The following is a 21,533-nucleotide window of genomic DNA, read 5'->3' on the forward strand; positions in this document are numbered from 1 at the left end:
AACATACTCCCTGCATCCCTTTGATCTCTCCTGGTGATTGGCTTTCTTAGGAAAGATAATAGGGTGAGAAGGTAGGGTTAAAGAGAACAGTTGGACTTCAATGCGACTTCAAGTTTCTTCCACAAATTGAACACCTGCATTAATGGAAAGTTACGTTAAGATGAAAGCCTTTGGTCAGTCTCCAATGTTTCTGACTCTCCTCTAATGAAATCCCTCAGCCAGGGGTCTGGACCACCACGGACATGCAGAGTCCAATCTTTACTCTCTTCTCATATCAGCACATAAGGCAAGCTATGGAATAGTTATGCCATTGTTCAATTGAGAGAAGAAAATGAAAAAGAGGTATGTCTTTCTTTTGGGGGCTGTGACAACCACCAGGAGAAGTAGTGTAATGGAAGAGGGGTTTGTTTGGCAGAGGTCCTAACCCAGGGCCATCTGGTTCCACAGTCTGGGGCTTGTGGTGAAGCAGAATCATGTTGGAAGATGGTGGAGCATAGCTGCTCATCTCATAGCAACCAGGAAGAAGATGAAAGAAAAAGAGTCAAGGGGCAAAACATATCCTTTGAAGCCATGTCACCAATGAGCTACTTGCTCTATTTAGGCTCTACATTGCACTTTTCACCACATCCTAATTATGCCATATTATTACATCATCAAGTGGTTAATCTCTTGATTAGGACAAAGCTCTCACAATCTGATCACTTCCTTTAATACATGAGCCTTTCTAGGGTGTCACATATTCAAGCTGTAACAGGAAGTTAAGAAACTTCCTTAAGGACTAAATGATTTACTAATGTTTACTAATGTAGAGTGCAGATACCTTGATCCTGGTGTCTTAAAGAGTTATATTTATATATTTTAATAATATACCTAGAAAACAAAATATATTTTAATAATGTACCAAGGTAAACTGACAATCATTGAATAACTTTTTAATAGGGAATAGTATATATAGAATATTATACATTCTGCAACATCTGTCCCATTCGCAGCATTCCTACAAAGAAGGCACAACTACAATTCCCAACATTAAGATCAAAAACCTGAGGCTTAGAGAGTCATACAGGTTTTCAGAACTACTGGATGAAGAATATAGTATGCCATCTCTAAAGGCCGTCTCATGGAGCACTTTCATTCTCCATTGGATTCAGGAAGCTTAAAGAATCCACACAGTGTTCATCATACAAGAATGCACCCTGATGGCTCCCACTGGCTGCTAGGTAATGTCTGTTTGGCACAATCTTATGAGTATCCTTATGGTCCTCTTGCCAACAAGAGCTGGTATTCGTGATGGCAGGGAGGCAGGCATACTTGCTTGCATAAGAGCAGGCCAGATTTCTAGAAGTCACAAAAGTACCTTTGGATGATTAGGATGTTAAGAGTCCAACAGCTTTGAAATGACAGAGTAAATATTGTGTGCTGGATGGACAGGCACCAAATGGGGATACTCTGTACTGCTGCATAATGAAAAAGCTGCCCACTTCCGAAGACGTCAAAAACAAATAAATACTCCATATGCCAGAAGGAAGAGCCAAGGAAAGACCTGTTCCAAATGGAGATGGTGAGTGCCATTTTCACATTAATCTAAGATCTGAATGGTAGTGTTGAGTAGAGACCAAGTCAATTGACTGACCTCAGGCATGCCAGCCGGGCATCTGGCCACTTCCTGTGGCAACTACTTAGGCTAAAATAGTAGAACTCTGCAGCTGTAAAGCTAAGTGCCTATTCACACTGGTTCAAAGACAGGCAGACATGCTGTGATACAAGGTACTAGAGAACAATGTTTTAGTAGCACTTGTCCCCAGACAATGACTAAACAGAGGCAAACTGATCACAGAGTATGAGGGTAGTACACATGGACTTAACTCAGACCATGTCTCAGCCTATGGCAATTTGTTTCTTGCTATAACAAACATATTCGCCTTTCTGGTATATAAACTACAGGCATTTATTCCTTCCAGTGCGGAAAGCTGGAACTCTGAGATCAGGATGCCAATATGGGTTGGTATGGATGAGAGCTCTTTGCCATATAAAAAGAACCAGATAATTCTATGACCACTAAATCAAAAGTGTTTATTCCATCCATGAAGATTGGACCCTTAGGAGCTATTCACTTCCCAATGATCCAGCTCCAATACCATCATTTTGGGATTAGGGTTCTAGCATATACGTTTTGGAAGGAAATAAATAATCTATCCATCATAAACCCAAATTCAAGGCAAGCTGCCTAATACCTCTGAGTTCATTTTTCTCATCTATCAATTAGAGACAATATTCACTCTTATCCTAGAGGAGGTATGGATGCATGTATGGTCTCCATAGTTGGGGCAAGTATCATAGAGGCCCTGTGGGCACCAAAGATGTCCTGTCACCCATTCAAAGAAGGCTGCAGACCCTTTTTCTTGGAAACAGAGGTTTTATGGAAGCCAACTATGAACTAGACACCTAGGTCTAGGGAGCAGCAGCTAAGAGAAGACCATCAATTAAAACCAATACTCAGGCTTTGCATTGCTAGATGGTCCATGAGTGCCAGAGAGGTATGGGAACAGTGAGGTCTGAAGCCAGTGAGAGCCTAGAGCAGAGCCCTTGTGGATGGAATTACCATTCTTCCTCCTATCATTCAGGGACTGTGCACTGAGCTCTGACTCTATGCTACACACTCTTCTAGAAGCCTGATATCTGGCTGCAAATTGAAGATCAGATGCCTGCTATCCAAGTGCCAGCATGTCAAGGGAGTGAGAGAAGTAACCAGTCACATACACAGCTGTGACATCAGGTGGTGACATGTGGTAGGAAGTGAGGCAAACTGTCAGGGCCTGTTAAAGAATGGGCAGCTTGGGGAGCACTCTGATGACCAAAGAGAGTGGAAGCCAAGGGAGCTGAGTGTGGAAGGAGACTTTCTTAGAATAAAGGCAGAAGGGTTCAAAACAAGATGAATGGCAGTGGGGTTGGAAATAAGTTGTTTTGCTGTGGGATCATGAAAACAGAAACTTACCTTTTCATAACCCCATGGGGCAAGCATGGGTGCTATTCACATCTTATAGCTGAGCAAAGAAAGACAAGCTATTTGATTTGTAGATACCTGCCGTCAGTACCATATGAGGAAGGTCTTGGGGTCCATCTGCTCTTGAGACCTCTGATTCTGAACTCACGAGTGCCCAGTAGACAGCCTGGGCTCACAGAAGTGTCATGTCACAATTACCTGCACAACATCCAGTTTCTTACTTGCTTATTTGTAAATGAAGACTTTATAAACCATGACAATGCTACAAAAGAGAGAGAGAAAACACTTCAAGTGTTCCAGAAGAATTGAGTTTGATATTTCACTTCAAACTATTCCTGCTTAATGAATAATTTCTCTATGAAGAATTGAAGAAGGCATGCATGATGTCCCCCCGTGTGAATCTCAACAATGGCCTGGGGTTCTTGCACTTCTCAACAGAACCACATGTCTTCCTGAATCTTTTCTCCATCTTTTCCATTCCTATAACCACAGCAATGCCTTGAAAAGGCCAATCAAATCCCCATAGCTAGGTATCCTGATACGAGTTACTTGACTGACAAACTTCATCATGTCAATAGCTATAGTGCACTTGCTGTTCATGAGGAAATTTCATCTACATAGAGGTGTGTGTCACAGGGTGACTCACGGACTTAGACCATCTCCTTTCATCTTGCAGCCCTACCATCACCTTAAGTCCCATTTCCACTTACAGGAAGTGGAAATGTTCAAATACACAAATTAAATTGAAATGAAGTAGACAGAGGAATCACAACTGCCTTTTCATAACCTTAATCTGATGAAAGGCACCATTTCATTGTACATCCTGGGCAAGAGACAACAAACATTCCAGAATGGACAGGGGAAGGACACTCCTAGTTGGGATGCTGATGCAATTAATAGTTATTGGTTGCTAAAAGAGGCATAGTCCCTGGTAGGGTCATCATGTTCCAGCGGATAGTCCTACACCCATGCCTATATATAGACAACACAAATTTCACTTACTAGGGAGTTACAGGTGGACCTGGAAGGAGTTAAGAGGAATAGTGGGGGAAGGCTATGTAAAAAATTCACTGTATGGATGGTAAAAACTATATTATATTCATGAATGAAATTCTTTAAATAATAAAAATGTTTTTAAGAGAAATAATCCTGTATTTACCCATGGTCTGCCATAAGACAAGTGTGGAGTAAGGAACATAGAGTTTGAATGGGCACTAGCTATCTCAGAGTGCTTCCTTTTTGCTTAGGATCCAAATAATATAGTAACATCCTGAACATAGCCTACTGGGACTTATCCAGTTGGTCCCTGATCGCTACCCACCTTGTATCAGGGCATTTAGTTGGTTCTCAGTCGACACTGGCTTCACAGGCTTAAAACTTGTGAGCTCCTCCACTTCCCAGGGCAAGTGTTGTCCCACCCCCAACTTCCTTCAACAGACTTATCGTGCTGCTCCCCCAGGCCTTCAGTCCTTTTATCCTAGCTTTTTATGTTCAAGGTGTCTATCACCTCCCAGAACTCTTTTCAAACCTGTCAAGAGGAATCCCCACATACCTGTATCTTCTTAGTCAGTGTGCAAAAGCTGAGTTGGAGTCCGCCAATTTGTACTGAAAGCACAAATCTAAGACCTACCAGATGCATAAACTTGCACAGATTATTTTACACTGTCCATCCTTATTTGGTTTATATTTCATAACAAAGCACCAGAGACCACATATCCTACCAACAATGAGTATCTCTGAAGTCCAAGACCAGGGTGCAGGCAGATTCAGTGTCTGGTTCAAAGATGATGCCTTCTTGCTTTGTCCTCACATGATAGAAGGGATAGGGTAGCTCTCTGCAGTCTCTCTCTCTTTTTTAAATAAGGAACACAGCCCCTGTCATGATGGCAGAGACTCTTAGTACATGACTTGTGGATGACACAAAAATTCTGATGAAATCAACTTTTTCTTTCTTTCTCTCTCTCTCTCTCTCTCTCTCTCTCTCTCTCTCTCTCTCTCTCTCTCTCTCTCTTCCTCCCTCCCTCCCTTCCTTTCTTTGCTTTTTTCTATCATTGTCTCATTTGTAAAACGGAATAGTTATTAATCATTGGCCATTGATGATAATGGAGAGGATTAAATGATGTTGTACATGTAAATGTTTAATAGAATCTGAGATATGATAACACAACTGGAAGTCATTACTGTCATTCCCATTTGTAGACAGGGAGTAGCCTTCATGAACATTTATCTTCTTCACCAATACTCTTCCAGAACAAAGCCTGGGGACCCTAGGTGTTAATGAGTAACTAGTATAAATTTGTACTCTCTTTTGCCTTCTTAAGGAAGCAGGTACCCATGGATGACCACTCTCTTTGTCCTACTTCATACTTATCTGTTAGTGGGACAGAGTGGCAGAGTTAAGAGCCTGGTTCTGGGTAACTCAGAGGAAGGTCTGTCTCCTCAGCTCTCACAATAGAGTGTTCCTGTCTGTGACAGGGGACAGTATAGCTTAGACTTTACAGAGGATGGTGCTACATAGAAGCAGCGTTCCATAGATGACCAACACTGCTTTTTAAAAGTGGGGTTTTGAAGGATTCTTTGTGCAGTAGTCAAGGAGCATCATGTCTCAATTAATATGCCATGCCCTGCCTCCTGCTCTCTCATTTCTCCCGTCCCTTTCATGGATTTCAAAGCCATCATATGTATGGACCCTATTGGCTGAATACTGACCCCCTACCACCATTCTATGAAGCATCAGGGAGCAGGCAAAGTTCCAGGGCCCCCATTGGTCAGGTCACTACCTGCGCCCACGATGACTTCCCCAGCCTGCATCTTCCTGCAGGGTGCTAGACAGCACAGGGAGGAGAGTTAGGCTGCTGATGAAGGAACCACAGCATCTCCTGCAAAGAAGGCATTTACCTAATTGCAAAGGAACACATCCTGGTGGCAGACAATAAATGGTGTGTGATGCTTCCACGAAGTGAGATGGATGGAGCTCTCCACTGCTAACCGGCCCGTAACCAGGGTCATTAATCACACCCGCACACCCATTGCTAGTAATGGACTTCACCCTGGGAAATTCCAACTGGAGGAACCAATGGGTTAAAAGGAAGGCCTTGCCTGCTATGGAAATTCAGGTATCTCTTGGGACTGATGCTAGGCGTTTGCCACCCCTCCTTCACTGAAAGGTCTTTTTAATTGATTTTCCCTCATGTTCTCTCTGATCTGTCAGTGAGCTTCCTTGTAGCCCAGCCTGCACCCTGAGACATAGACTGAACTGCATGAATTTCTAAGGGGTGACTAGGGCACAAGGAATTTCCCTTCTCCTTGTCTGTATTTAACAGACAAGAAAAGTAACAAAGCCACGGGAGTGTCTCTTCCTTATTGACACCCCAGCTCCACATTCCTGAATGGGAAGGATATCATCAGCCAGGCCCTATTTGCTGAGTGCATGTGCTATTTTGTGCTACGGGTGTTAATTTTTTTCTTTTGCCCATAGCTTCACGACCCTGAACCCTAACAACTGAAGGTACTGGACTACTGATTCTTAACTCTTCTGGATAGACAGAATGAGGTTCAGGGAGATCCACTGAACAGTTTGCTCAAGGTTGCCCAGATAAAGGCAGTGGTGGGCAAACATTTCTGTGAGACTGAGCTGGAGAGCCAGGGCACTTCGTAGGAGCGTGTCCCCAGCACCCTGATACTACCCTTTTCATTCTTCACAACCAGAAGCCGATGTGCCCTCGGTCTCGGCCACAGTCAGCTCTCCCTTTGGCTCTAAGCCAGCCTTAGAAAGGCACACAGCTCTGGTGTGTTTGAAATAACCATGAAAAGTTGAGTTTCATTTTAAAACACAATTAAGATCCACACAGTGTTACTGGCAAGCTAGGTCCAATAAATATTGCTTACCATGAAGGAGGAAAGGGAAGGGGGAAGGTGCTCTGCTCAACTTCCCTTCCGAGGAAGAAGCAAGCAAGTGATTAGGTAATTTGTAATAAATTCCTCAGCTGTGCAGTGTTTCTGTAGAGACACTATTTACTTAATTTGATTAAGAAGGAAGGAGCCATCTAACACCCCCTTTGGGGGAGGCATAGATTCTTATAAAGGCTGAGTGGTTCTGAAGCAGAGGTGGTAGCAGAGCACTTTGGGTCATCAGAGGCTGCTCGTAAGAGAGCCTGGGCAATTAGACTGATTTCTTTTGCGTTGGGAGGTCCTTGATGACAGAAAGTTTTTAAGCTGCTGTCATTTCCTCACTGGAGGCTACACGATCTGGAAAAAAAAGTGAGGGTATATTCCTCCCCCTGGCTTGTCATTCACTAAAGCTATTGACAATCTAGGTCACACAACTGTGTCTTGTGGGGGCAATGTCCTATGGGTGAAGGGTATTTTATAGTATGTCTGGCTTCCACTCACAGTATACAGTAGCAACCCCCCCAGTTGCAACAAAACACTACTTCTATGTGTTGCCAAGTGCCATTTGAGGGATAAGGTTGAACCATACTATAACGTGCATCTGTGTGTGTGTACCCCCAACACATTGCACACACTCACATGCACATTGCTCACACTAGAAAGTAAAAATAAATAGACTTCAAGGGTATTTCATTCCTGCTTCTGCTGAGTGGTCATCCTTACCATGCTCACCTTGATCACTCAGGTGATGTACATCTTACCACCACAGCCTCCCTTACCACTAGCTCTGTGTGTTTAGGGAATCCTGCATTCTCTAGGCAAGACAATGTCACCTATTAGCTAAGAGTTGGACTCTGAGTTGGAATCACAGCTCCATCACTCACTAGAAAATGACTTACCTCTTTAAGATTATTCCTCAATTTACAACGGCCACAAAAATCTCTTGCAGAGATTAAAAAGAGAATTTTTTCTCAGTATGGCAACATCCATGGCACTAAAATTGATCCAGTCATTATTATTATTATTCTCCAATTAAAAAAGATTTCCCTAAAGACCGAAACCATTTATTATCCATCTCTGCATCCCCTGGATTCAGGTTTAAGCCTTATCATAGTAGACACCATGTTTTAACTCTCTTTCCACACAAATGAAGTCAATGCTTAACCTGGGGCATTCTTCAGGGTAAGTGGAATCTGGGACGCTGTGTGAGAGAGAAAGAATGTAGAATGAAAGGGCAAATACAAAGCCAGAGGGTAGAGATGGCAGGTCCACTAGCTGGGGCAGAGCAGGTTACATGTCAGACAACCCATACTCCTACTCCCATTCCACCTTCTGTAAGAGGGGTCCAGGGCAACTCTTTCTCTCCTGGTTGCACAACTGTGACAAGAGTCTTTTTTTTCCAGCATGTGGGAAAGCTAATTAAAGCTAATTTATTTTCTTCCCTCAGAACCAGGATACCTGGTAGAACCTGCTGGAGGTCTGTGCTGCAGAGAGAAATGCTTTTGATTATATTTACACATCTGATTTGAGAAGTACATTGAAACCCAATCATAGCTGTAATAACACGCTCATTGCCTCGCAGTACACTCCAGCAACTGTGTGATAAGCTTTCTGAGGCTCCATTAGCCTTACTTCTCTTCATGAAGTCTTCTAAGGCTATGTTCCATGCTATACAAAGTCTCTCTGAGGTGTGTGTGTGTGGGGGAGGGATGCACAATAGAGTGTATTGGAGGCTGGGGCATTATATGATACTAGGACAGGCACTTACCTACACTAAGCCTCTGTTTCCTCCTCTGTAAACTGAGGTGACAATTTTTTTCCTAGTTGACCTGATATGAAGATGAAATGTCATGCTGTATGTAAATAAAATATTTAAAGCCAAGTGCATACAAGAGCGGACAGAAACCATTAGCCTGGGTCTAAATGCATGGCTAGGTATTTGCTACAGAAAACTGTCCCTGAACATGATTGTAGACTCATTCTCAGTCAAATTTCAGAGGACAGGTACAGTGTCATGGGGAGATGGCTGAATGCAGCCAAGGGTCTGCTCTGGGAGATGAAAAGAGTTCTGTGACATGCATGCTAGAAAGGCCAGAGGGTCTGAGGCGTAACACAGTTCATGTGGGAATCTCAGCTGTGGACTAAGAGAAATTCACTTGACCTGTCTGAGCTGTTCTCTGTATTGAAGTAGGGTTGAGACTGTAATATACATGTACAAGGATGTTGAGGAAATGTGTTTACATTATGTTTATAGACATACACAATACTTGATAATGGTAAAGTAACAGTATGGAGCAGACAGTAAATATACTGAATGTATAATGCTGTATGAGGAAGGGGGAAAGAGCACTAGACAAAAAGATATAACCACTTTTGTTAGTATCTTCATTTGCTCATCTGAAAAACCCCCATCTTATCCTATCATTTATAGAAGGTGATGGATCCTAATATTTGAAAACTGTTACAATGGATCACATGGTATCAGGCAAGTATTTTATATGGCCCCTTAAATAAGTCGTGCATTCAACAAATGTCTGGCAATAACGTGAGCAGATCACCATAGAGCATCTTTTGGTGTTGGACATGGGCTTCCATTCAGAATGGGATGCTCAGGGTCCCTGGATCTGTGGCAGAGTAGCAGCCCCTTAGCACTGGTGTGGGGCTGGGGAGGAAGACACACAACACAGGCAAGGGTGTGTATTTGTCTTGTGTCTGGTGATAGGTGCAGCCTTGTTTTATGACAGTCTGTTTTAAATGCCTGCATTTCACCTCTATTTTAAAATTTCAACTTATGTATTTTTTCTGTTTTACTTTGCTTTTTTCCTTATTCTGTTCCCTTTTACATGGCCGAAGGACATGTTCCTAAAATTACTTTATGTCTCACTCATTCTGGTTTCATGTCGTTTTAAAGAATGGCTCTTAAAAGCTGGTTTACAATGTGAAGGGCAGATCCTGAGAGCAAGACCTGAATGATCTGCTCTGAGTGGGCCACTAAGAGTGTGATGGGACACTGCTGTTGTTTCTTTGCAAGAGACCCATTCACACTGACCCAAGACATCCAGTCTCTCATTTGTCTCCTCTTCCTGTGCTGGGATATTCTGCCCTTATTGGTCTGGGTTGAGACAAACTTCCTGAAGTTAGCTCCTTCCAAGCCTTTTGTTACATCATGGCTGACAAATAGAATGTAGGGGTGCGGGTTGTCCCTGGTGTAGCTCTGGGCTGTAGTTTCAGAAGGCTAGCTGCTGCACAAATAAGGGGCTTTTCATTCTCTCTGCAAACTCTGAAACACAATATCCAAGAGCTAGCAATCTTGGGTTCCAGGTGGTGTTTTAAGCCCTCTAGGTGAGTTTATTTAGTTAATTATCACATCAACTCCAAAATGTTATTATTACACCTGTTATTATTACACTTTCAGAAGTTAGATGCAAAACCATACAGCCTGTGAGCTTAGGGGTAAAGGTTATGTACCTCCAGAACTCTCAGAGTTTCATTAACCACCCTTTTAAACTTCTTAAGAATTAAATGTATTTTGAAAGTTAAAAAAGAATTCATGACAAGTATAGGATTCTAACTAGCTTAACTTATTCCAAAGTTTGACCCATCAGGTCTACGGTTAAAATCTAAAAGGCCACATTGCTCTAGATCATAAGGAGTGTCACCTGACCTCAAGGGCAGCTTGCCCTAAAAATGCCAACATTTAACACACAGCCTATCTTCATGATATCAGAATGTCATGATTTCCTTTGCCATACTGAGAAGTGGAATTATATGTTTGAATGAGTGTGTGCTTGTAAAAAAGTGTGTTAGGAGTGATAGATCTCTTGTGTCCTTTCCTTCCTACACATTCAAGAAGCAAGTGCATGATCATTTGGCAGATATTTAAGTTCAGTGGATCAATCAATAGATCCATCCATCCATTGATAGGGAATGTTCATCTGTGTATGTTTGTCTTATTGGTTGATGAATAAAACAGTTTGCCAATAGGGTAGCAAGATAGGTGGGACTAGGATATGAGGAGGATTCTGGGGAGTTTAGGCAGAGAGGAGTCATCATGTGATCCCAGGAAGTGACATAGCTGGACAGAAACTGCCACTAGCTAACCATAGAAGTCTGTACAGATAGACAGGAAGTGATGTAGCTGGGCAGAATCAGAATATAAGCAGGGACAAACAGGAAATATCTCTCTTCTCTGTGGAGACATTGAGCAGTGGTGATGTAGCAGGCAAAGGAGTTGCAGGTCTGGTAAGCCAAGTTCATGTAGAAATACACAGATTAGTAGTTATGGGTTAAGAATAAGAAGCCCAAGTTGCTTTATACTAAAATGGTGTCTGTGTGTTTCTTTGGGGCAGAGAAGAGTGACAGGACCTCTTAGGCCAGAAACTTTCACGTTACAATCAATCCATCAATCCACCCAACAGTCCTTTTGCCTTAGGTGTCTGAGATGCGATGATGAACAAAAAGTGGTGCATCTGTTGTCATACACCCAGAGCATGTGACATGGGGGCTGTGACCTGAGTCATGCACTGTATACCTGTGAGGTTCCACCTTCCTCATTTGTACCTATATCATAATCCGAAGCTTAAGGGTCTTTTAAAAAGTCACTAATTCTGCATGTGTATGTATTTGTGATGAGTGTGCCTGTGTATTCTTATGTGTCAGCTTGTGTGTAGAGGCCAGAGGCTGACATTAAAGTAGGAATCTGCTTCTTCAATCACTCCTCACTCATTGAGGCAAGCTCCCTCAGTTGAAACCAGCACTAACTGTTATACTAACTGATCTAGTCTAGCTAGCCAGTTTTCTTCAGTCTCTACTCTTGGAACACTGAAATTACTTGTTGGGGAGGGGACTGCCTCACCCACTTGGGATTTCTCTGAGTTCTTGGAATCTGTTGTAGGGAACTCAAACTCTGGTCCTCACTCTTGTGTGGGAAGGCCTTCATCCATGGAGCCACATTACCAGCTTAAGAGTCTTGAAATGAAAGAGTATTGTGAGATGCTTATCAGAATACTGATTACAATGGGGTTATTTTAGATCTTTTAAAATTATTTTAACAGTTAAATAATAAAAATAAATTTAATATTTCTATGGTCACAATGTCTTTTCCCTTTCCCCAAAATCACACAGTGAAACCAATTCGCTGATCTCCAGTATAACAGTATTAGAAAATAGTTCTTTGGGAAGTGATTAGCACACAGCATGGTGCTCTCACAAGTGGAATTAGTGCCCAATATTAAGGAGGCCCCAGAGAATCCCCATATACCTTGTACATTATGGGAATATAATGAGAAGACACAACGAAGCAAAACAAGCCTTTATCAGAACAAATATGCAAGAGCCTTGGTCTAAGATATTTTTCCAGCTACTAAACTGTGAGAAATCACTTTCTTTTGCTTATAAACCACTCAAATGCTATTTGTCTATCATAATTTCTTCATGTTTACCTAAACAGCCCAGACTCATGGCTGCACACTAGGCACTAGGATTTGGAAGGCAACACAAAATAAGGCCTGTGCCTAACCTGTGTGTCTGTGGCTCAGAACAAATACATAGGTGTATAGCTAATACTTGGGGTTGAGAGTATCATAAAGTGTTTGCAGATTGTCGGAACACAGGTGGAGGATAAATTGATCCCTTGTTGATGGTAGGGTAGACAAGGAGAAAGCTTGGGAAATTCTACAGTTTGAACCCAGACTAGATGTTTAGAAAAAGGGAGCAAGAACAGGATAAATGGGATATATAAAAGAGACTTTAATTTTGTTTTGATTGAGATTAAACAGGTGTTGTGATGAGCATAAGAATGATTCCCATAGGCTCATATATCTGAATGCTTAGTCATCAAGGATTGGCACTATTGTGAGGCATGGCCTTGTTAGGGCAGGAGTGGTCACACTGGAGGAAGTGTGTCACTGGGGGTGGGCTTTGTGGTTGGGCCCAGCATCTCCATTATCTCTCCTCTCAGATTGTGGAACAGGATGTTGCTCCCAGCTATTGCCCCAGCACCAAATGTGCTGCCTGCCATGCTCTCCACCATGAAGATAATGAGCTGAGACTCTGAAACTGTAAGCAAGCTCCCAATTAAATGGTTTCTTTTATTCTATTATAGGAGTTGCCTTGATCATGATGTCTTCTCATAGCAATCTAATTGCGACTAGGATAGAAGTTGGTACCAGGAGTGGGGTGTTATTTTGACAGGCCTGAGCATGGTGCTTGTTGGAAGAATATGAAAGACTTTGGAACTTTGAGCTAGAAAAATGGTTGGATTTAAATGTGACTTTAATCTTTAAGTGGGACTTAATGGGTCATCCTAATAAGAAAACAGACAATAGTGCTGAGGGCACTTTGAACTTTGAAACCTACTTTAAGAGGCTTCAGGGGGGAAGTATTAGTAAGTGACCTGAAGTGTATTCTTATTAAATTTTTGTAAAGAATGTGACTGCATTCTTCTCTCCCCATACCATACCCCCCCACAAACCTGCCTAAGGCTAAATCAAAGAGTTTTGAATCAATGGCATTGGTATAGGATATTTTAAAGATAGCCTTGTACTGATTGTGTCACTTGGTAATTAGCAATTACTTTTATGCTAAGTCTGGTGCTCAATGAGATAAAGAAGTTTAAAGAAAAGCCTGATGCTGTGGTGATATTTTGTTTGTTCTTTAACAAATAAAGCTTGCCAAAAGATCAGTGTGCTGAACTAGCCACTAGTAGCCTTAGAGGTCAGGCAGTGGTGGCACACACCTTTAATTCCATCACTGGGGAGGCAGAGGCAAGTGGATCTCTATGAGTTCAAGTTCACCCTGGGCTATATCAGATTGATCCAAAGAGAAAAAGAGCCATGTGGTGATGGTGGCTCAGAACTTTAATCCCAGTACTTGGGAGCCACACCCCTGTAGAGCTAGGGAGGTAGAGAAAGGAGTGATAAGACTGGACAAAGAGGAATATAAGGTAAGAGGAGACAGGAACTCAGCCCATTCAGTCTGAGGATGCTTAGAGACAGGATCATATTCAGTCTCAGGATTTGTAGGGACATGATTGTGCCTTTGGTCTGAGGATTCAGTAAAGGTAAAAACTAGAGGCTGGGTGTTCTGCTTCTCTGATCTTTCTGCATTAATCCTTGTATCTGACTCCAGGTTTTTATTTTAAAACCAATTAGAATCCAAGCGCTACATGATGCTAAATAAAAAAATAAAAGAAGAGTGATGACCTCAGTCAAGACCCCACCCAGGTAAACTTCCAAATTATAAAAGTAATTAAAGGGAAGCTTAAGCTAAGAAGGGAAACATTAGCAATATAAAACTCTCTCAAATGTAATTGAAAGAGGGGGCCGAATTCCAACTCCATTAAGCAGAAGAACTTGGTAGCTTCAGGCATGTGCTAGGGGTGTCCCCAGAGAGGCTATTGTGTGAAGTTGTGAAGGTGAACCCTGAATTTCACTGGAGACCTCAAGATGTTGGAAATGGGATACTTACTAAGGAGAGCTGCAGGCTGGGTGTGGGACCCACCCAAGTGAAAGAAGTTTGTAACAGTCAACAGAGCTGGAAGGAGTTGGAGTTTTAAAGGTGATCTTTATCATATAAATAGGCTGGAAAAGTTGAGAATAATAAAAAAATGTATTGATCCATCACCCAATAGACAAATATCAATTGATGTATAAAGATACAATTGTGGATTTTCTGTATATGTATAAAGTGGTATTTATTTATCACTTAACTTTTTTGGTTCTTTAAAAAAGGAGCAAGATTTGCCATATCACCACAGTAACAGTCTTGAACCAGAGTTTGAGTAGTAGATTTGACATTCATCAGTGAGAATTCCAAGGCACATCCATAAACTCTCTCATCTCGGTTTCCTCATCTATATAAAGACACCAAAATAGTGCCTTCCTTACTAGGGCACTGTAGGGATGCTCACCACAGTACCTGGAACACAGCTCTCCATGTGGGGTTTGCTAGCGCCTGTATTATTGCTGTTATTGCTGAGCCCTAATGTCATCGGCAGGTTGAATACTCTAGAGTTCTATTTCATAAAAATGATGGTTTCCCCCTGTATTATATTTGAACAATCTACATGTGTCTCTTTGACAGTGTTTCTTTGGCACAGATGAAGAACAGAAAGCTTGGGAGTCAGTTCTGAGGGGATGAGAGAATGACTAAACAAAGACAGACAATGAGAAGAGGCATCCACAGAATGGCAGGACTCAGGCAATTGTTGCAAGGTATTAATGAGCAGGGAGATCTGGAGAAACCTCAGCATTGCTTTCTGGGGACAGCCACAAAGAGCGATGATAAAGGAGGGATGACAGGTCCCAGCAGGCCTGGCCCAAATGCAACACAGAACAAGCCAGAAGAAAGCAGTGTGTCTTGTTCAGCTCCTCTGTGAAACTTTCAATCAGCACTGGCTTCCTGGCAGGGTGAGACAGGGCTCCAAACATTACAGGTTACTCAGAAGTCACCAGAGAAAAATAGATGAGGAAAGCCTTGAAGAATGAGCATGGTCTCTGATGGGATGCAGTTACCATAGAGACCACTCTCAATGTTAGCCAGGAAGGGCAGTCTCTGTCCTCAACATAGTTAACAAGCTATTGACCAAACATGAAGATACCAGCAGGTGAGTGGAATGAAGCCGCTACATCATAGCGGACTGTGCTAAGATCAAACAGAGGAGCAAGCAGCCATAAATCAACCAGGCCACTACAGACATTGAGTTAAGTTCAGAAGAGCACAACAAGATTCCAACCAGCTATACACAGCACAGGGAGGATGTCCCAGAGGCAGGTGCTCAGAAGAGAGATGCTCATGTTTGCCCAGAATTGCTTAGGATTTATAGAGGATTAAAACAAAACAGAATGGCACCACTTGCAGGCATACAGACAGTAAGTAAGGATGTAGGAAATGTTAGTTGAGAAAAGTCTGTGAAAGCTGTAAAAGAGAAAAGACTTAACAACATATTGCCCAGCATTCAGTCAAGCTGAAGACACAGCAGGGGGGATCCAGGCTTCCAGAATCAAGAAATGTTGATGGGTGGTGAAACAGGATTCCAACCAAGTCTTTCTGAGGGTAAGCCTTTGGTTTTTCTACCAGGCTGTCTTTACAGGTAAGTATTCAAAGAACAATAACTTACTGTTTACTTCCCATCTCTGTTCCAACCACAGGAAGTAATCATAACTGAAACATTCACTGGGTGATCAGACCCTGTCCCTGCAGCCTGAGGACCTTGAACTTTGTCTTCTACCAGCAGGTCTATTGGCTTAAGTGGTGAATTAGCATCCAAGATCCTTCTTGCTACTCTGGAATAGCTAGTCACCCCACTTCCTGCCTCCCCTTATGTCCTGGGACATATTAAAAGCACCAAATCTTCATGTCTTGCACGCTAGACTCTCCTAACCCTAAATGCCTTTAACTTTATTTTCTGCTTAACCAATCACTGTGGTGCTTCAAAACTCAGTTCAAGGGCCATATCATTCATTCATCTAGTCATTCATTCATTCATTTATTCAACAAGAGCTACTGCTTGTCAAGTGTCTGGAATACACTGAGTGAGTCCTTCCTCAGTACTTTCTCTACCTCTACACACCTCACTAATATGAGGCATCTGCTCAGGGCAGGACTGTATGTTGGTGTATCTGTCTAGCTCATTAGAGTTTAGATTCCTTGAGGGCAGATTGCATCTTACTCACAGTCTAGCTTCTTTTCTAGAATTAAGTACATAGCAGCTGCTCAATAAATATTTATTAAAGAATGAATAAAAGAATACATGAATGAATTGCATTTCAAATTCAATCCAGCTTGCTGGATTTTGAAGCGAATTCTCCAAGCCATCAAGTGAGCTTGGGATGAACCTTTCTCATGTGCATCACTTAATAAAAAGAGCTCTGGGTCAATTGAAAAATTTAAAGTCAATATGAAATTGATCCTCATCAGCACTTTCTCCTCCAAATATATAGACAAAGGGACATTTCTGAAACATATGTATTAGTGTTGCATTTTCTGCTCCACAGGCTCAGCGATCGTTGTCACCTCTAAGTCCAGTTCTCATTAATTTATGGGGCATTCAGCATAATCAGCAATAGGCTTCTTGGCAGCATAAATTGGAGAGTAGACTAGCATTCAAGTGCGTTCTAAGTTGCAAATGAGCTATTCCCTTGCATATTTTCTCTTAGAAGTTACTGAGCACAATTTTAATGATGTTGAAGGCCTTTAGGCAGGATGTTCAAGAACCCTCCAAGATTCTCAGCCAAACTGACCTCTTCCATTGTGCAGAAGAAAGAGTGCACATAACCCAAATAACAGAAGGACAGCACCTTCTCCATCCAGCCTAGCAGTTGTATAAATATAGATATGCCCAGAAGGAAAAAATAGGAAAATACAACTCATTGCTGAAAGAAACATGATGCCAAGATAATTTCTGATGAAAGAGACTGGTGCCCAATATTGCATGTGTGTGCTCTTTAATTGTGGACTGCTGTGATGCTCTGTGGAGACTGGTGCAGAGAGAACTAGGAAAATGACTCTGGATGACATGCTTGCTTTCCTCTTGAATTGCAGCAATGGGAAGTGGCACAGCCCAAGAAGTCCTGAACTAGTCATGTCCAATGCTAACCTAGATTTTTTTGCCTCAGAATGTCTCTCTTAGAACTTATAGTCAAGGACACTCCTGCTTTCACAGAGTTGGCACACAAGAAGGGTGTAGAGTGGGCCTGGACTGCCCATACCAAATTGAAATTGTACAGCAAGGGAGATGGAGAGGAGACCCAGGGGTACCTCTCCACACTACAGGTGGGAGACCCAGTCATAGTCTTGTCAAATAAAACTCCAGGTGGTCCTATGATGAGTCTGATGAAAATTCGGGCTAAGGATGGGGAGAAAGCCTGCAGAGGGTGAAAAGAGTTGGAATAAGAAAGGAGTTGTTATTATGAATACGGCACATGACAGGACCTTTATCAGTTCCCATGGCAGGTGAGAGACAAATGCACCATCAGGCAGGACTTATGTGGCAAGTTTATTGAGGGAAGGGAGTAAGGGAAGGGAAGGGAGTAAGGGCAGGGAAGAGATGAGAGAAAGAAGGAGAGAGAGAGACAGAGAGACAGAGAGACAGAGAGACAGAGAGACAGAGAGAGAGACAGAGACCTGTCTGCCTCTTCAGAGAAACAGTAGAGAGTGGAAGTGGGTAGAGCTTGCCTCCTAAAGGGACCTTTGCACCTGTTACCTGTGTTCTGCCTGCCATGTCTGACATGTCCTCAAGGGGTGGGGCCAGGTTTGCATTTGCCGGATGATAACAGTTTTTATCCCAAAGTACACCCCTCTGAGTTTAGTTACAAGTTGCCAGATGGATATGTATGGTATTTATACATACATACACACAAATGCAAATATGTATATGTACATAGATAACATATCTCCACAAATGGATGTGAATCACATATTTGAAGATATTATCATATTTAGTGCAACCCTAATACTATACAAAAAAGTTATCATTTTTAGTTTTACAAGGACATTCAGACCGGCAGTGGTATACAGCCAAAGTCACACAAGCAGTAGACAGAAGTCCAAGATTTTGAGCCACTACCGCTTTCTTGAGTTTTTAAATCAGTTCAAGAATTTTCACTTTTGAGATAGGGCCTCCGGTGTACACTTGCTAAGTAGCTGAAGGCCTCCTTGAACTTCGGACCCACCTTCCAAGTACTGGAATGATAGGCATGCAGTACCCAACCAGTAATTGTTCTAATTGTGAAAGCCAATTCAAGTTGAGACATGTGCTCTCCAGCCCAGGTGAGAGAAGTGTTATGCACATCACATTTTGTGTAACCTTTGACTTCTATGGTGTCTTCTAGTCTCAGGCTTACTGTTTCCCCCTCTGTCTTAATACAGTTGTAGGACATTACTAGCTCACATCCTGAGATGCTCGGGATGATACTTCTATGTGAATCAGGCATCCAAAGCCATCCTTTCTATTTGTTAAAATTTCTTTTTAATTGTCTTGCTTTTTCCGCATTGTATGTATGTATGGTATGCTTGTGTGTGTGTGTGTGTGTGTGTGTGTGTGTGTGTGCAGGTTCACTGGCATGTGTATTTGTGCATGTGTATTTGTGCTTGAGGTTCACATTGAGTGTCTCCCTTAACTGTTCTACCCATTATGTATTGAAGCAGGTCTCTTGCTGAAACTGGAGCTCACTGCACTGTTTAATCTAATGAGCCAGCTGTGATCCAGGGATTGCAGGCAGACTACCATATCCACTCAACTTCTGTGTGAAATTTGGGGATGTGAACTCTGACCCTCATGATAGGGAGATAAGTCATTTACCTGATGAGCCCTTGTCTTACTCTTCATATTTACAAAAGACATACCCAAGTTTAGAAGAAAATACACATGGAGAACAATGAAAAAGTATTCTTTTTCCACTCTGGGGAGAATTCCCTCATACATTAAGGCAGCGTCTTTTAGTCTTCATTTTATGTCTGGGATGATACACCTAAACATATGTTTGCAAAGAAAAGATGGTGGTGAGATTTTTGTTCTTTCCTTCCATCAATATGTCATCAACAACACTAATGAGCCTTTAGAAACCTGTTTTATTTCATTGATCCCTTACTTACAGAAGGGGAACAACACTGAAACCATTTTCTCATTCGTTAAAGTTTGCTTCTTGGTCACTTTCAAACTTTGAGAAACTTCATGGAAATGAATGTGGTTACTCACAACTCTTTGCTCTTCCTATTTTTAGGATCCAATATTAGAAGAGGAATCCTGGGGTAAAAAGTTGTGTTACTACTGAAAACTTTTCTGAGTACTTCAGCAGAGGTTCTTCCCAGCCCAGAATACCATGCTTTCTGATGGGACTCTTTGACATGGTCAAGAAAGTTTGTGGAAGTTTTAATAAGAATCAATTAAGGGAACTTGTTGAGACAAAAGTACATCTTTGCTACTTATTCTCTGGGTACATAGCCAAACTCTATTTGCTGTTCCATCACAATTAAGTGGATTCTATGGCTGACCTCCAGCCAAGGAATACGGTTAGAGGACATGCGTGCCATGTTCAGTCAGATCCCCTCCAAGCCCATCAAGTGTGATTTTCCTCTTTCTGTCCTCTTCTTCAAATACCTTAGGAGCATAAGAAAGGCTGGAAAACAACCCAGTTCCCCAAATGGGTGCACCTAGTAGAGCAACACCCTGTAGTTGTGCTAAGTCTAAGAGTGGGGAGGGTTGTCAACTAAGAAAGCCAACTTTACTCTTCCTAACTACTGTAATGAGTTCTTGATTCACTAAAAGCTCCCCAAACCCAAAAGCCTCATCTGATCTTTCAGGCTTCCTGTCGTCTGCTGGCCACCATGACTTTTGAGAGATCTGTTCTGCTTTGTAGACCTGTGCCCAGCAGAGTGTTCAACATGAAAGGCTATGTGTGGGAGTAAGCTGACATGTGGTGAAAGAATCAGTGGGCCCCTCAAGAACTCTGAATACCAACTTTCAGCTCTTGAGATCCATTTCACCATCTAAAGAAATCCTTGCCCTTGGTCTCTGCCTCCTAGCGCATGTGAGGGCTTTATCGTGTAACAAGCCCATTTCCACTGCATGGAACACATGCACACATGAAAAGCTCAGTGCCCAGGCCATTCCTCCACAGCTGGATGCAGCTCATCAGAGTGCAGAGACTTCATTTCTTTTTTTTTTTTTTTTTTTTTTTTTTTTGGTTTTACGAGACAGGGTTTCTCTGTTTTGGAGGCTGTCGGTCCAGCCTGGCCTCGAACTCACAGAGATCTGCCTGCCTCTGCCTCCCGAGTGCTGGGATTAAAGGCGTGAGCCACCAACACCTGGCCGAGACTTCACTTCTATTCTCCTGTATATGCTGTTCACAGTGTGTATAATGTAAGCTGGGAAATCATCTTGCCCATCCAAAGAATTCCAGAAGCAGACCCATTGTTTTCCTGGTAGCCTAGAAGGAGAAAGTCATTCTTGTAATGCTCATCATTTACTCTGTCCATATGGTAAACACAGAGAGGTCTACACATGCATAAGGTTGAAATTGCAAATCTTCCCAATCCTGGGGCCTTTCCTTGGGTTGTTAGCTCATGCCAAACTGGTGGCACGAAGTAGGGGACGCAGAAGTCACATTTTGGCTGCCCAGCGTTCTAACCATGCAGGTGTCTCACTATGGTGACAGTCTAAGGATATATAATTACACAACTAATTATATTGAAACAGCAAACCTGAGCTTCTGTAAGAGGTCCAAGCCCATGGACTTGTCATGTATTATGCCATAAAGTCCTTCCATATCCCATTTTGATATCACTTGTTGAGTATTTTCCAATGATTGAAACCCTCACTTAATTTTTGGATGCCAACCTCTGCACTTCTTATAAAAACTTTCCCTAGTTTTATATCACTCAATGTATCATAATGAAGAAACATTTCCTCCATCAAAGGGTGCTGTATGGACTTGGTTCCATCACTGTCAGTGTTGAGACTTCAACTGTTGAGATCTCAATCTGAAAATCAGAGGCACAGGTCTCTGAAGTCTTTTTAAGCTTCAGAAGTTCATTTTATTTGCCAATAAAGATGAACATTATTATGTATACATACTCATAAAATAACACATAACTCTTTTATGTGTTCTGAATGAAAAGTGTTTGTAAAATCTTCCAA

The 21,533-nt window shown here is 42.1% G+C and overlaps 1 protein-coding gene and 1 long non-coding RNA gene across 12 annotated transcripts in view; one reads left to right on the forward strand and one right to left on the reverse strand.

Annotated features, from left to right (window-relative positions):
• The window catches only part of Dab1 (DAB adaptor protein 1), a 1,089,646-nt gene that overhangs the window by 745,803 nt on the left and 322,310 nt on the right, over positions 1–21,533 (reverse strand). The gene's annotated exons all lie outside the window — the stretch shown is intronic.
• Positions 14,047–19,780, forward strand: LOC121144003. Its single transcript, XR_005881336.1, has 3 exons — positions 14,047–14,118; positions 14,978–15,108; positions 19,618–19,780. It is a non-coding gene; the product is annotated as an uncharacterized LOC121144003 (long non-coding RNA).

Source organism: Mesocricetus auratus, unplaced genomic scaffold (genome assembly GCF_017639785.1).
Source record: "Mesocricetus auratus isolate SY011 unplaced genomic scaffold, BCM_Maur_2.0 Super-Scaffold_100014, whole genome shotgun sequence".
Lineage (NCBI taxonomy): Eukaryota > Metazoa > Chordata > Mammalia > Rodentia > Cricetidae > Mesocricetus > Mesocricetus auratus.